The sequence below is a fragment of the Pipra filicauda genome, unplaced genomic scaffold (assembly GCF_003945595.2).
Source record: "Pipra filicauda isolate LSUMZ 115617 unplaced genomic scaffold, ASM394559v2 scaffold156_size1729456_pilon, whole genome shotgun sequence".
NCBI lineage: Eukaryota > Metazoa > Chordata > Aves > Passeriformes > Pipridae > Pipra > Pipra filicauda.
This window is the reverse complement of record NW_024104062.1, coordinates 1,333,127-1,346,295: the sequence shown is the minus strand read 5'-3', so window position 1 is coordinate 1,346,295 and position 13,169 is coordinate 1,333,127.

Below are 13,169 nucleotides of genomic sequence, written 5' to 3'. Positions count from 1 at the left end.
TTCCTACTTCTGGATCTGGAGATATTACATGTTTCTGCAAACATTTTTCATGTGGGATTTGAGAAGAGATTTTTTTTTTTCAGAAAAGAAAAGCCAAAATGAGGAGCCTGAGACTCATATTTTGGGGAAGGACAACCATTAAGAGAGAGCAAGAGAAAAGAAAAAGAGGGAAGAAGGAGATGCCAAAGAATATGAGCAGAAAACCAGAAAACAGATCCCAAGTTGTACAAAGATTCATAGGGAGAAGGGATATCGTCATTTAAGGCTCATACTCATCCTTTCATTCAAACAAAAATGTATCCTCAAACAGTGGGCTTTTACTTTTGGGTGGACTCTGGTTTTTAAGGGAGTGAAGCAAAGAGGGAACTCAAGTGTTTTCATGGCAGTGGGGTTTCTTCTCTCCTAGTCTAGGCAGAAGTATCATTAGCTGTGTTCTGCAGAACAGCGGCTCATGAGCAAAAGCACAGACGATTGTCTTTTGAACAGACAGTCGTTCAGCCCATGTTCATGTGAAACCTGCGGAGTCATCAGGGTTGTGAAATGGGAAAATAACATTTGTTGTTGGACGGGAGGGAATGGGAACAGGAGGGGAGAAGACAGAAGTGAGAGCAAGTTTTGCCCTTTCTCAAAGTCACAGAGAAAGTCTGAACCTCCCAATCATTTCCAATGAAGCAAAAATCTCTGTCCTGAAATTATGAGGAAAGAGGATGCTTCCCATTTCCTTTTGCCTTAAAATTGCCCTTTGAAACTGGTTCACACCAGCACCATCAAAATCTTTGCAAACACAGAGTGAGAGGACAGACAAGAATCAGGTTTATAATGAAGTGAGGTAGAAAACAGGTGAGGACAGCTTTTTCCCTAGCTCTTCCCAGCTTTGCAATGAAAGGTTTTCAGTGCTCTAATTATAAATGAAAGCTGAAGTTCTTCTGTGAGTCAGTGTTTGAAGGAGCTGCAATTTTGCCCTTTAAAGCATTTCCTCAGCCAGACAGCTGGATGGGGGGAGGGTGATTTTCCATGTTTTATAAGGTGGGCAGAGAAGGACAGTCAGCTGCAGAGAATAAGGCAGCACAGCTGCCCCACATTAAAAAGAGGTACAAAAAAGCTCCTGAATAGCTTGGCCAGGTGGTTTTATTTTTCTTGTCACCGAACAACTGTGGTAAAACATCGAAGGCAAAAGTGTGCCACTGCTGAAAAAAAACCCTCAAAACCAAAACCTATGAATCCCATCTATGACATAAATATGTTGTGTGGGGAAAGGACAGATACTTGTGAGGGATCATTCACCTAATTTAATGGAAGTAATATGCTTCAGTCAATGAGTTGCTGGGTGATGTTAAGCACACTCCTGACCTTTTTTAAACTGTGCTTTTCTAGACAGAAGGTATTGGAGATAGTAACAAGTCCTAGTACTGGGGTGCAATGAGGATAAGATCCATGGAGGGTTATGAAAAATTCAGATATTTAAGGAGTGAGAACAGAAACTTTAGCTATATAGAAAAAGAAGAGGATAATCCACTCTCACGTACAACAGTATGCAAAGGACTAATTGAAAAAATCTTCATGATACTCTACAGATGAGTCCGTCTGCTCTTTGAAGCTCACTAACACCTGGACATAACCTGTCACAGTTACAGGGGACTTTTTATAAGCTTAAGAAAGAAGAAAAGCAGCCCATATGAGACAGGTAATAAACCTCCGTGCTATTACACTTTACAGAAACTAAAATATTGGTGATAGTAATTCAACGTGTATAGCCCTATATCAGCAATGATGGCTTGGATTCATATAAACATCCAGGGACGCTCCTGAGTTACCACATTTGAGAAGCATTATGAGAAATAGAACAGTGACTGATATCTCTGCTTTACCTGACAATTTCACGCACGTTAACGTTTTCCCTACTTGCTTTCCTAGACCTTAAAAGCTCTCCTCAACACAGGAGCCTTGGAAAGTACTGTCCCATAGGGAACGGTTTCCGTTCTCAGGATGGTGTGAATGCCTGTTCTTACAGCTGTTCCCAGCTGTAGGTAGCCTTTCTTTACAGCAGGAAGAAATAACAAAAAAAAAAGCTTCTTTGTCCACATCATTCTACATCATAAGGATGCCCCAGGAAAACACTTCAAAAAAACCCCCCACATTTTCATTAGTACAATTTGAGGAGCAAAACGATTGTATGAAAATCACACTCAATTCTGCCACGGAGACAAACTTTGGCAGGCTTAACAGCCTAGACTTTAATATGTCTCTCATCTGAAAATGATAATTTCATTCAAGGGGATAAGCTAATAAAAAAAAAAGTTATAAAATTGATTAGACGAAGGTCTCTGCTTTTGCAGGGTTTATTTTTCTCTCAAAATATTAATTTAATACCAGAGCCTTTATTTAGACTAAAGTACAAAGAGAGGAAAATTAAAAATATGATGCAACAGTTTGAGAAGCTAAACAGGAAAATTACTTGGTGTGCAATGCATATTGAGTGTTCATAGTTCCACTGTGAGAAGAGAAATCAGTTCCACAAGCAACAGAGAATAGTGCAGTTGAGATGGCTTCAGGTGCTAGTTTCCAGCTGGCGCAGAAGTCTCCGGTTTACTTAGTGGCATAAACCACATTTTTTTTCCAACATATTAGGGTCTAATCAGTAACACTGGATCACAACAAATGATATCCCACTGTGCTGGAGAATAAAAGCAAGTAGATTTCATAACAACTAGAGATACTAAAATAAATCATAATGAAAATTTTTTCTGTTTAATAGAGACTCATTTTTTAAATACGTTGTTCACACTATTTACTTGCAGTGATTTAATTTGTGGTTTATGGGCCCTTACTCTACCCTATGGACAGCATGGCTCATTTGATATGAGGTCTATTGACTTTTTAGATATGTGTCTGTGTGTATTCCTGTCACCTGACACCCTAGTTTTAAGAAGAGTGTAACAGGGTGGTTGAGCGGACCTCCTTCCTGTCAGTATAGGCTGTGCTTAAACAATAGGGCAGAAAGACAATTGCTGGTTGTCCGAAGGACAACAAGCTGTTCATAGTCTCCTCATGATAAGAGCTGGCCCCTGACTTGCAGAGAAACAATAGCCTGAAGAAATGCTGGGGGGGGGCGGATTTGAGGCAGAGGACCAGGGATACCACCATAATAGTAACTATTAAGCTTGAGAGCCCAATATTTCTGTAAAAAATGTTTCATGGAGGAAGTCCATCTGAAATCATCAGTTTCCAGAAATCTCTAAGACCAAAAATTTACACAAACATTTAATATCACAAAATCGTGCTTATATTCCTTTTAGTAGAAAAGCAGGCCATTAGGATTTAAAAGTGTAAACAGCAACTGTATAAAGAGGGGTATCCAGCAGGGAAGACTTATTCCTGAAACACTTATGTAATGCTGAGAGTCCCCATTCATCCCCAGCTTCTTCTTTTATACACAAGTTCCTCAGACCAAGGTGCTCATAGAAAATAAAAAAAAAAAACAAAACAAAAACAAACAAACCAAAACAAACCTCATTAGGGCTTCTCTTGCCCTTTGGTAAAGCACAGCAAACAGTCCTGTCATATCTCCAAGGTGGGGCATGGGAACTGCAGCAAGGGCAGAAGCCTGGCAATACCATGGTCTCTTCCCTCTTCCTGCTTTCAAAGTCCACCCATGGCTGTATGCACCTCCCCCTGCTCTCCCCAGTAAATCCAGCACTCAACACAAAGGAAGGAGGCAGCCAGTTGTTTGCCGTGATTTCCTATCAGACCAAGCTGCATGGCTCTTTCCCATGCTGCACTACAGGAACTGTACTATATCCCCAGGTGTTAGGAAACTGGAGCTGGTTTCTTTCCACTCATAGTTAAGTGAATGATCCTTTGTTTTTACTTGTTTAAAGTAATTTTAAAAAGCCTTGTGCCAGTAAGTAGTTAATTTCCCTTTATTATGTGACAATAGCTTAAAAAAAAATTACTTGCAGTTGTTAGGGAAGCTTTGAATTCCACTTCAGAAAAAGGCCAAATTATTTATTAAAATTAGGTGCCTGTTACTTTCAACCAGACAAACATTGGGCTTAAAGGCATTTACTGCCCCAGTACAATATAACAGACTAATTGTGGAAATTGTAATACCTTTTTTACTCTTGAAAGTAATTATTTTACTTGGAACAAATTGGAAGAAGAAATTTCTCCCTACCCCTTCAGTTCTACAGACTTCAAGGCGTATCTCTGAAATATGAACATCTATTTCACACTGTTTACTTTAAGGAGGAATAATAAAATCCTAGATTTACATGACAACTTTTATGTAAAAAAGTATAAAAGCTTTTTATAATGATATCGTGTAGATTACAAGACTGTTGAGAGAGAGACAGGTAGATCTGTGTGGATACATATACACAAGCGTACACTTTTATAAATGCATCCACATATATACATCATGCAATGCAATGCTAATGGACAGTTATGTTTGTAATAGACATCATGTAATATAACGCTAATAGACACTTATATTTATAGTAGAGTGGGCAAAGGCTTTTAAAATAAATCTATATGAAGAAATAAAACGAGCAAGTAATTTCTTTTCCTTTTGCAACCCCCATAGTGCGAGTGTCCCCTGTAGGGGTATTAAATTTCAGTGAAATTAAAAGAATTAATAAAAACCTGCAAGAAAAGGTGGTGAGAATGAATGTGCGGTGTACAACTACACTCTGAGTGCATTTCTTTTCTCTGTCTTGTATCCTCTTCTCTCAACCTTTTCCCTTGCTCTGCTCCCCAGAGGCTTCTATAGCACTCTTTCTATCTTCCAACACATGGCTCTCCTGGCAGCATGCCCTCGCTGTATAGGGCTACGATCTTCGAGTGAGCACCCAACAAGCTCTTCCCTGGAGCCAGACTCTGTAATTGCATTAGGACACTCATACCACCATCGGAACTGACATTTCTATACAGCTTTGGCTTCGTACAGAATAGGCGTGCCCACGCTTACAGAGATTGCTCATGGATTGCTGTAAGGGCACGGAAAGGAGAAGTGCTTCTAAACAGTTCCAGCAGAAGACAAGAGTTGGTCTCGCCCACTCCCTGTCTCCACATGCCCTGTAGGGATCTGGTTCTACCACCCCTTTCAGATTTTGCATGTTCTTCCCCAGCTTTCCAGCACACCAGAAGACTTTGCTTTTGTCTTCCCACATTTCTTACTTCTCCTCAAGGAAGCCTTCAATTCTGCAAGACTTTTAGACCATACCTGGCAGAAATTTGAAGACTTGCTGAAAATCAGAGATAATGAGCAGAAGCAGGAAGACGACTTTGGAGAAAGAGAGTGGGCCTGGAGGCAATCTCATTATGCAAACCCACTGCAAAATGTTCTCGCACAGCTGAGCTGAACTTGCCTACATAAGATGTCCTAGCCCTAGTTAAAGCTAGATTTATGGCTCAACCTCAAAAAAATAAAATAATATTTTTAAAAAGGACAACTAGAAGAGAATAATAAAGGACAATTTGAAGAGAATAAAGATTTGAGGACCATGCTGGTGAATTCATCCTTTTCAATTGCCAATTTGATTTCCTGAGACAAATGGAAGACTCTTACGGTACCAACAATACATGGTTTCAATACATGAAGCCTTTATTAATGAGACAGAGTGAAGCACAATAACTATATTGGGGCCCTGTGTTACATGACAAAACGCTGAGTATCAATACGCTTTCTAACAGCAGGTAAAAATATATCTACTATGTTTCAAAGTTATAATAGATCTCCACCACTTCACTTCCTCAAATTAAAATTTTTGGGGGGTTTCTGTTTGGTTCGATGTGGGTTGGGTTGATTTGGTTTTTGCTAAGTACAAACCTCTTTATAATATTTTTTTTTTTTAAATACATTATTCTCTAAGGTTTATAGAATCTATCAGATAAAATTAAAACCAAACCAGATCCACAAAAACAAGTTGAACCCAAACTTTATCAAGGTAAAAACCCACTGATTTTAGCAACAGAGCCAGACCTGTTATGAAGTCCTAATATCCTTGTGCTGTTAAATGGAAGTAAATGTATCAAAAAAGCAAATCTTCAAATTCCAAAGTCATCAACTCTCCAGTGAGTCTGTAGTCATGACCCTCCTATCAGACCGAACTCTTAGGCCATTGACAATCCCTCGATGTTGGAAACCAGTCTCATAAGCAAACCAGGGAAATTTTCAAATGGATGCAAAATTGTGGTTAGAATAATGCATTCATGGTCAAACTGGAGAGTATTATACCCTTATACGTTAGAGGTTATACCACAGGCATTTGACCTGGCTTTGGTTTTATTCATGATTTTAATTGATCACAATAAATGTTTATTTATTTTTTCTAAGTGAAAAAAGCAAGCTGGATTGAAAGTTCCTTGGAAGACAAGATTGAAAATAAGATGTATCGAAAAAGTGGAAAGCCACTCTGAAGAGTAAGATGAAATTCAATAGGCACAAGTCCAAAGAAAACCAAGTGAACAAGTGACTAGCCTGACTGGCTGAAGGAGAACCAGTGAATACAGCACACCACAAACTGCATATGCTAAAATTAAGAGGATGTTGTTATTAAAATTAGGAGGATGCTGTTGTAGAAAGGGAAGGTCTAACAGCACAGCATATTATGCAGGACCACTGGGCAGAAGAAACCACAGTCATGATTCTAGTTCAGCTTATGCTGGTACCAAGGAACAAATTACTATCACTGGTTTTGGATTACATATATTGAGAAAGACAAAAGGAAACTGTTATAAAGAGGGTGAAAAGCAGCAAGAAAGATAAGGGGATGAACAGATGTAATCTGTGGGGAAAGTCTAAAGGAAACCAAACTGTTTAGGCTAAGAAAAAGAAGGCTAATAGAAGACATGATAACACACTTCCATTTTACAATTGGTTGCTATAAAAAGGAAAATCAATAGCCCTCTAGAGCCAATAAGGATAGAAAACAAACAAAAGAGGAGTTTGTAGGAATCCTACTTGGTTTAAACAAATCTGATTCTTTCAGATGTTAAGGAAAATCTAAACCAGGGTGAAGCATGGGAATAGACTCTGTAGGGATTGCTACAAAATATATTTTCCTGGAGCTTTATAAGAATAGATTGTACAAGTATCCAGTAGGTATATCCATAGTAATATTTACCATGAAGTAAAGCAGAGAGCCATTGAGCCACTGAGCCTCTCTTGAGGTCTTCTCCCATTCTCATGTTTCAGTGTTCATAGGTATTTTGAAGATGAGTTATAATGAAAAAAAAAATCAGCTTATGGTTTTGTTAAATATTATTCATTCTTTTAAACAATGTGTATTGGCCATCTCCTGTACTACATAACTCCTATGGAATTATTTCTGTCCCCTGATAATTCGGTGTTTTCAAGTATTGTACAGTAAGTTTCTGCTAGAAATATGTTTCTGCTATGTGTTTGAAATTATTTTTTTCTGAGAGTTGATCAAATTGTGTTATTTTATGTAAATATTTCTATTAAGATTTAAAATTCTGACAAATTATAAGCATCTACATAAATTATTTCAAAACTATCAGAGATGCTTATCAAAATCTTATGTTTTTCATAAATATATGGTGCGTTTTTAATGAAAAAAATATCATGGACATCATACTTTTTTTTCTCATGCAAATGCTCAGCAAGATCAAATACAAATTGCCATAGACATCGCAAAAGCTGAATGCTATTTGCTCCAGATGCTTCTAATTCTTTTTTTCTATATTAATCCAGTTGTCTTCATAGCAGAAACAAAAGCCAAAAAAAAGTAGAAAGAGAGACAAACGTAAAAAACGCCACTGCCTGGAGGAATCAAGGTTTCCCTTACAGTTTTGTGATGCCCTTTTGGTAAGCTGTATTGCCATTTCAAAGCCAACCCCAAGAGTGCATTACTTTTAGCACACAGAAAAGTGTTCCTGCAAAAGTGCATATACCTTTTTAACAGCACAATTGCCTATTGGGATAGGAAAAAGAGCACAGGTTTGTTAGATAACTAGATCAACAGTAGGATGAACATTACTATAGCTAAATCTGCCTGGGATTTCTCTTCTTCCCAGCCCAGATCTACACAGCTGTGTTATATAAGCCTGAGGTGTTGATTTGGCTTCAGACATTCTGCAGTAGGCACCTGACTCATGATCTAGAAGTATCTATTTGTCTCAATAGCCTCTAAAGGAAGTTGAGTATGACTGAATTGGAGTCATACAGCAGTCTTTTAGATGTACAAATGAAATTGCACTCTTTTCCCCAGCCTAAAATGGAACAGAAATTGCTGTCACTTTCTAAATATCGAATCTCACAAAATGACTGTAAAATCAGAATAAGGCCCGGAGGACTCTTGGAAATCTTACCAGTGGAGTTGTGTTTCTTGGTGAGAACTGCAATCATTTATTTGATGTAGCTAGAATGAAATAAGAAAAGACATAGCTCCGCAAGAGTATCTGAATATTCATTTGCATAATTACTACTGATCGCCTAAAATAATAATAAAAATTGTTTTCAAGGAAAATTCCGTTTTCCTTTCTTAATAAAAACAGCAGAAAAGGTCCTAAGTCCACCAAAAGTACCTATAACAGTATACCTAATGACCATGACCTTTATGACTGCTTGTCAATCCTCTCTAGCACTGCAAGAGAGAAGAGGGTTGTCTCATAGACTCCAAGCCCACCAAGGCACATCTTGTAGAGAGGCATCTCCCCATCACACAGCAAAAATAGAATATTGCACACAAAAATGGCCCGTTCCATTCATTTTTACTGCTCAGCATCTTAAATCAAACTCAGATGAAACCACCCTAAGACTCTTCGAGAAGTCTACATTTCCCAGTGAGGGTCCCTGATGTGAGCATTGCACGTGGCGGTGATGTGCAATGAGTTATGTAACACAAAACACTTGGGCGTGCTGAGAATTGATTTGTTCTAAAAGCAACACGACAGAGCAGGTCAAATACAGCCTTGAAGAGCAGAGGAAAGCCACCACTCCACACCTTTGTTCCTCCAGACTGTAAATGTCTTCTCCATCAAAAGCCTGACCTGCCTGGTATGCCTGCCGGCTCCTGTGCTTTGAGATCTCTGTCAGAAGTGTTTGACCCTGGGGATTTAAACCAGAAAGCCTGTCACATTTTGTAACAGGTGACACTGACTTATTTTGAAGCCTGGTCAATTTATCAAGTTGTTGTAATGGCAAGATTGTCACTTGCTGTTATCGATGACATACAGTTCAGAGCAAAGCTGGTCATCAAGTTAACTGCAGGCAAATTCACTGGGGCACCAGCTGCAGCACAAACAAAACCCACCACCCCATTAATTGAGGTATTGAAATGTAAGTGACTTCTGGATGAAAGATGAAAAAAACCCATACATTTCAGGCAGCTGAGCAAGAGAAAGCAAATGAAATTGTGACAAGCTAGTTTTAGGCAATGTTTGCTGTCTCTATCATGTCTTGCTCAGAAAACATGACAGAGGCCATCAGCTCTAGATCAGGTAGTGCCTTTCCCTTGCCTTACAACACCTGTGTGTTTCTGCAATACCATAGATGTCAATGAAGTTGCACCACTGAAAGACAGTGAAGAATCAGGCCAAGTGATTTCGTCTCAGCTTTGTTTTGATGCTTTTAAGACTCATACTTTTGAACCTTTCATAGTAAAAGTAGCACCATTTTCATCAACTTTCTGCATTTATAAAATAAATGGTGAACTGTACAACTCATACTTGTGTAGAGCTAACGGGTGCATTAATTTTGGACCCTGTTTTATCTGAAAGAAATAGATTGCTATGAATACTTCATCTGTAAAGGATGCGTTTGAATGGAAAATTAGCTCGAAATATCCCTGGTATTTTAAAATGTAAGTTAACCTGATATTTCAGTTGTTAAAGAGCACAGTTGCCTTACTGTTAGATAATTCCAGTGCTAGGCATTAGTGACTTGTTGGGAAGCGTAGGATGCCTATTGCTTTCTGAGGAAAAAAAAAAGTACTTTCCAAAATGTCATGACTTTACTTCACTTTTCTCTGACAGAGATAATAAATTACTCTGTTAAAAAAAGCTAATGAAGTTTACCAATGTATGTTTTTAAGGTGCTTTCAATTTCTTGGGTAGAAAGGCAAAGCTTTTTTATTGCTCAAATGAATGTGGATATGTGAGAGCAGAGAACCAGCTAGTTAAGCAGAGAATATTTCCCAGGTGAAGAGGCAGAAAGAAAACCCGCCCTCATGAAGGTCTCAAAATACTCCAGTCTACTGAAACCTCATTATAGAAAGCTTAATAATACTGCACTGTTAGGACTGGATAACATATACTTCCTTTTATGCTAGAGACAGCATTGAAAATGGTGAGGAGGTTCCTGAATGATATACATAAGTTTGCAGGAAGATAGGGGAGCAGGGCTGCACCTGAGACAGGTGCTAGACAGGTTGTTTACTGCAGCTTTACTACAATGCCAGATCCTGATGAGTAGAGAAATAGATAATGACACGGAAAGGAGATATTGGAATTCTTATATGCTGAACTTCTCCTTCAGAAAATGTAATCATGCCAAAGACTTATATATAGATGGTCACACTTTTTCAAATTAAAAGAAAAAGAAAAAAGGCACAGTATTTCTGTACTGGATTCAATACTGAGTCAGAATTTTTACTTTTTCTTTGTTTTTTCCCCTGCTTCCCTTTCTTCCAAGTGCAACCTCATAGGAAATAAAATAGTAAGTTGCTGCTATGTACTTCTATATTTCTCTCTAGGTTACATTGTATGAAATATTTTGGATAAAATCAGTAAGATTTTCCATCTCTACTTCTTTTTAAGCCATCATTCTAAAGTCAAACTTATGGCCAGAGGCCAGCTTGTTAAGCATTTTTCTCCCCATCACTCCTGTTGTTATCTGTCATCCACCCTGCCTCTTGACATTCTCAACTTTTATTTTTGTTAAACATCTGCATCAGCTTGTAAAGGCCATTACCATGTTGCTGGGCTCTAATCAGAAGAGACATTATTGTCAACGAGAGAAAAAAAAGCATCAGTTTCATCGAATTTGCGAAATCACAAGCTCGTTTGCTGCGAAAACACCAGAGTTTTCTTGTATTAATACTTCTTCTCTTTCCTTGTCCATCTAGCATAAGAGCAAGAAAACATCTTGGGAAAGAGGAATCACTCTGAAACCCAATACAAAAACAACAAGAAAATCCCCAAAAATTGCTCGTCAGCCCACTTTTGTTACAGATTAAATATTTGATTGACATTTTCATTAGTTTCTTATTTTCTTTCACATGTTGCTGCTTGACATTAATTATATCTGCCACACAGGTTCACTGCAATGTGTGTCATTCCCAGCCCCAGTTGATTCTGCAGGTGCTCATCTTTAGAAGAAATCCCCGTGAAGCATGAGAGGGAAACAAAAGGTTGGGATTCATCCTAGTATGCCATGCCTTGCTATAAAGCCCTGAGGTTCAGACATGGTTTACTCCCCTTAGCTATTTAAGGTGCAAGTGTAGTCAGCCTGTCATGGAAATGTTTTTGATAATCCTCAGCTTACTAGTTAAGAAATCCATCTCCCACTCCCCCTAACTATCCCTGTGTTGATTTTTTTTTTGCTTTTCTTTTTGTGTAGAGAAATTATACTGAACAATTTGAAGACTTAAGTCACAGTATTGTGGTCCCAGCCTGTCAGGGTACCCATCTTTGGGACTAGAGAGCTGAATCCGTCTCTCTGCCAGAAAATGACTTACATTTTATAGCTGTTTACAATACTTGGGCTCTTATTCTCAAAAGAAGGCAAAAATTACTGATTCTATCTAAGAGTCCAGAAGGAATGTCTCAGAGAAGTGAAATGTAAATTTTCAAAGGAAAACACTTCTGTATTGGATACGCATGGTAGCTAAAACACAGACTGATAGATCAACAGAAAACATTTTCCATTCATCGGAAAGAGCAATCTCCATGGCTGGTTTGAACATGGATCACGGGTTGAGAGAAGCTCATTCTTGTACAGAGAGTGATTTTAATAGAACTACTCAAACCCAACAGCAACAACACTTCTTGTTACACGAGTAACAAGACTTGTTACTTTCAAGCAGTTACCTTAAATTATAGAGAACACATAGGCAATACTAAGTTGATTTTGTAGTACGAGGGACTATCAATCATTAAGATTTCTCCTGGAAAATGTAGCTGCAAATACCTTCTGACAGTAGAGACCAGAGCAAAGGGCAGGGACATATTCTTTCAAGCAGCCTATTCAACTTCCAGTTGCCATTTTCATGAAGCATGTAAGGTACTGCTGAGAGCTAATCCAGATGCGGGTCAAGAATGACACCCAGTGGACAGACCATGTGGTAGTCCCTGAAGATTTCTATGGATGTCTACCCCATTTGTTTTTCCTAATTTAATGTACTGCCAGATAATGAGCCATATTAAGGTATTAAACAGTGTCCTAGCCTGTAAGACTGAAGTTGGTTTTTTTCTGTCCAAAATTTGAATCCTCAGTAAAGTATTTCAGAGGATTTTCTATTTTTTTTTCCTCCCTCTACTTAATTTTTATACATATATTATAGACAGCTTCCCATAAAACCAGAAAACAATGTAGAGCTGGACTAATTTATGAGTCGTATGAAGAAACTGACCTATTCAAAGAAGATTTCCTAACAGTAATAGGTTCACAATGCATGTTCATGTTGGCAGAATGCTCAAAGGGTTTTCCTTTGTCATGACACCATTAATTAAAAACAGCTACCAGGAAATCAAGCATCAAAGATGGTTGACCACTAAATCTGGTCTTATTCAAATACATTTTTTTCACCCAAAAACATTTAATTTGTACCTCATACAGCAGTGAGGTACCTTGGTGATATTTGTGACATGCTTCACTATCCAAAGGAAAGAGCTGGCATATAGTCCTGATCAGCACTGAGGCAGGGCCAAGGGACAAGGATCGGATCCAAATGCACAGGGAGGGGAAAGGGTATGAAGGGAAAGATGTGAGGAAGATAGGAGTTCGGTAGGTGGGAGAAATGTATATTTCCATTGCTCAGAGTGCAAACCAGAATCTTTAGCCTTTCTTCTTTCAAATATCACATGTCAAAAAAGATCTCCCCAGAGAGAAGCACGTACTTACCTCTAGCCCACAGGGTTTGGTACCATGTCCTTTCCCCTGACACTGCACTGCTAATCTGAGCAAACATGTCATGTTCCTTGTTATG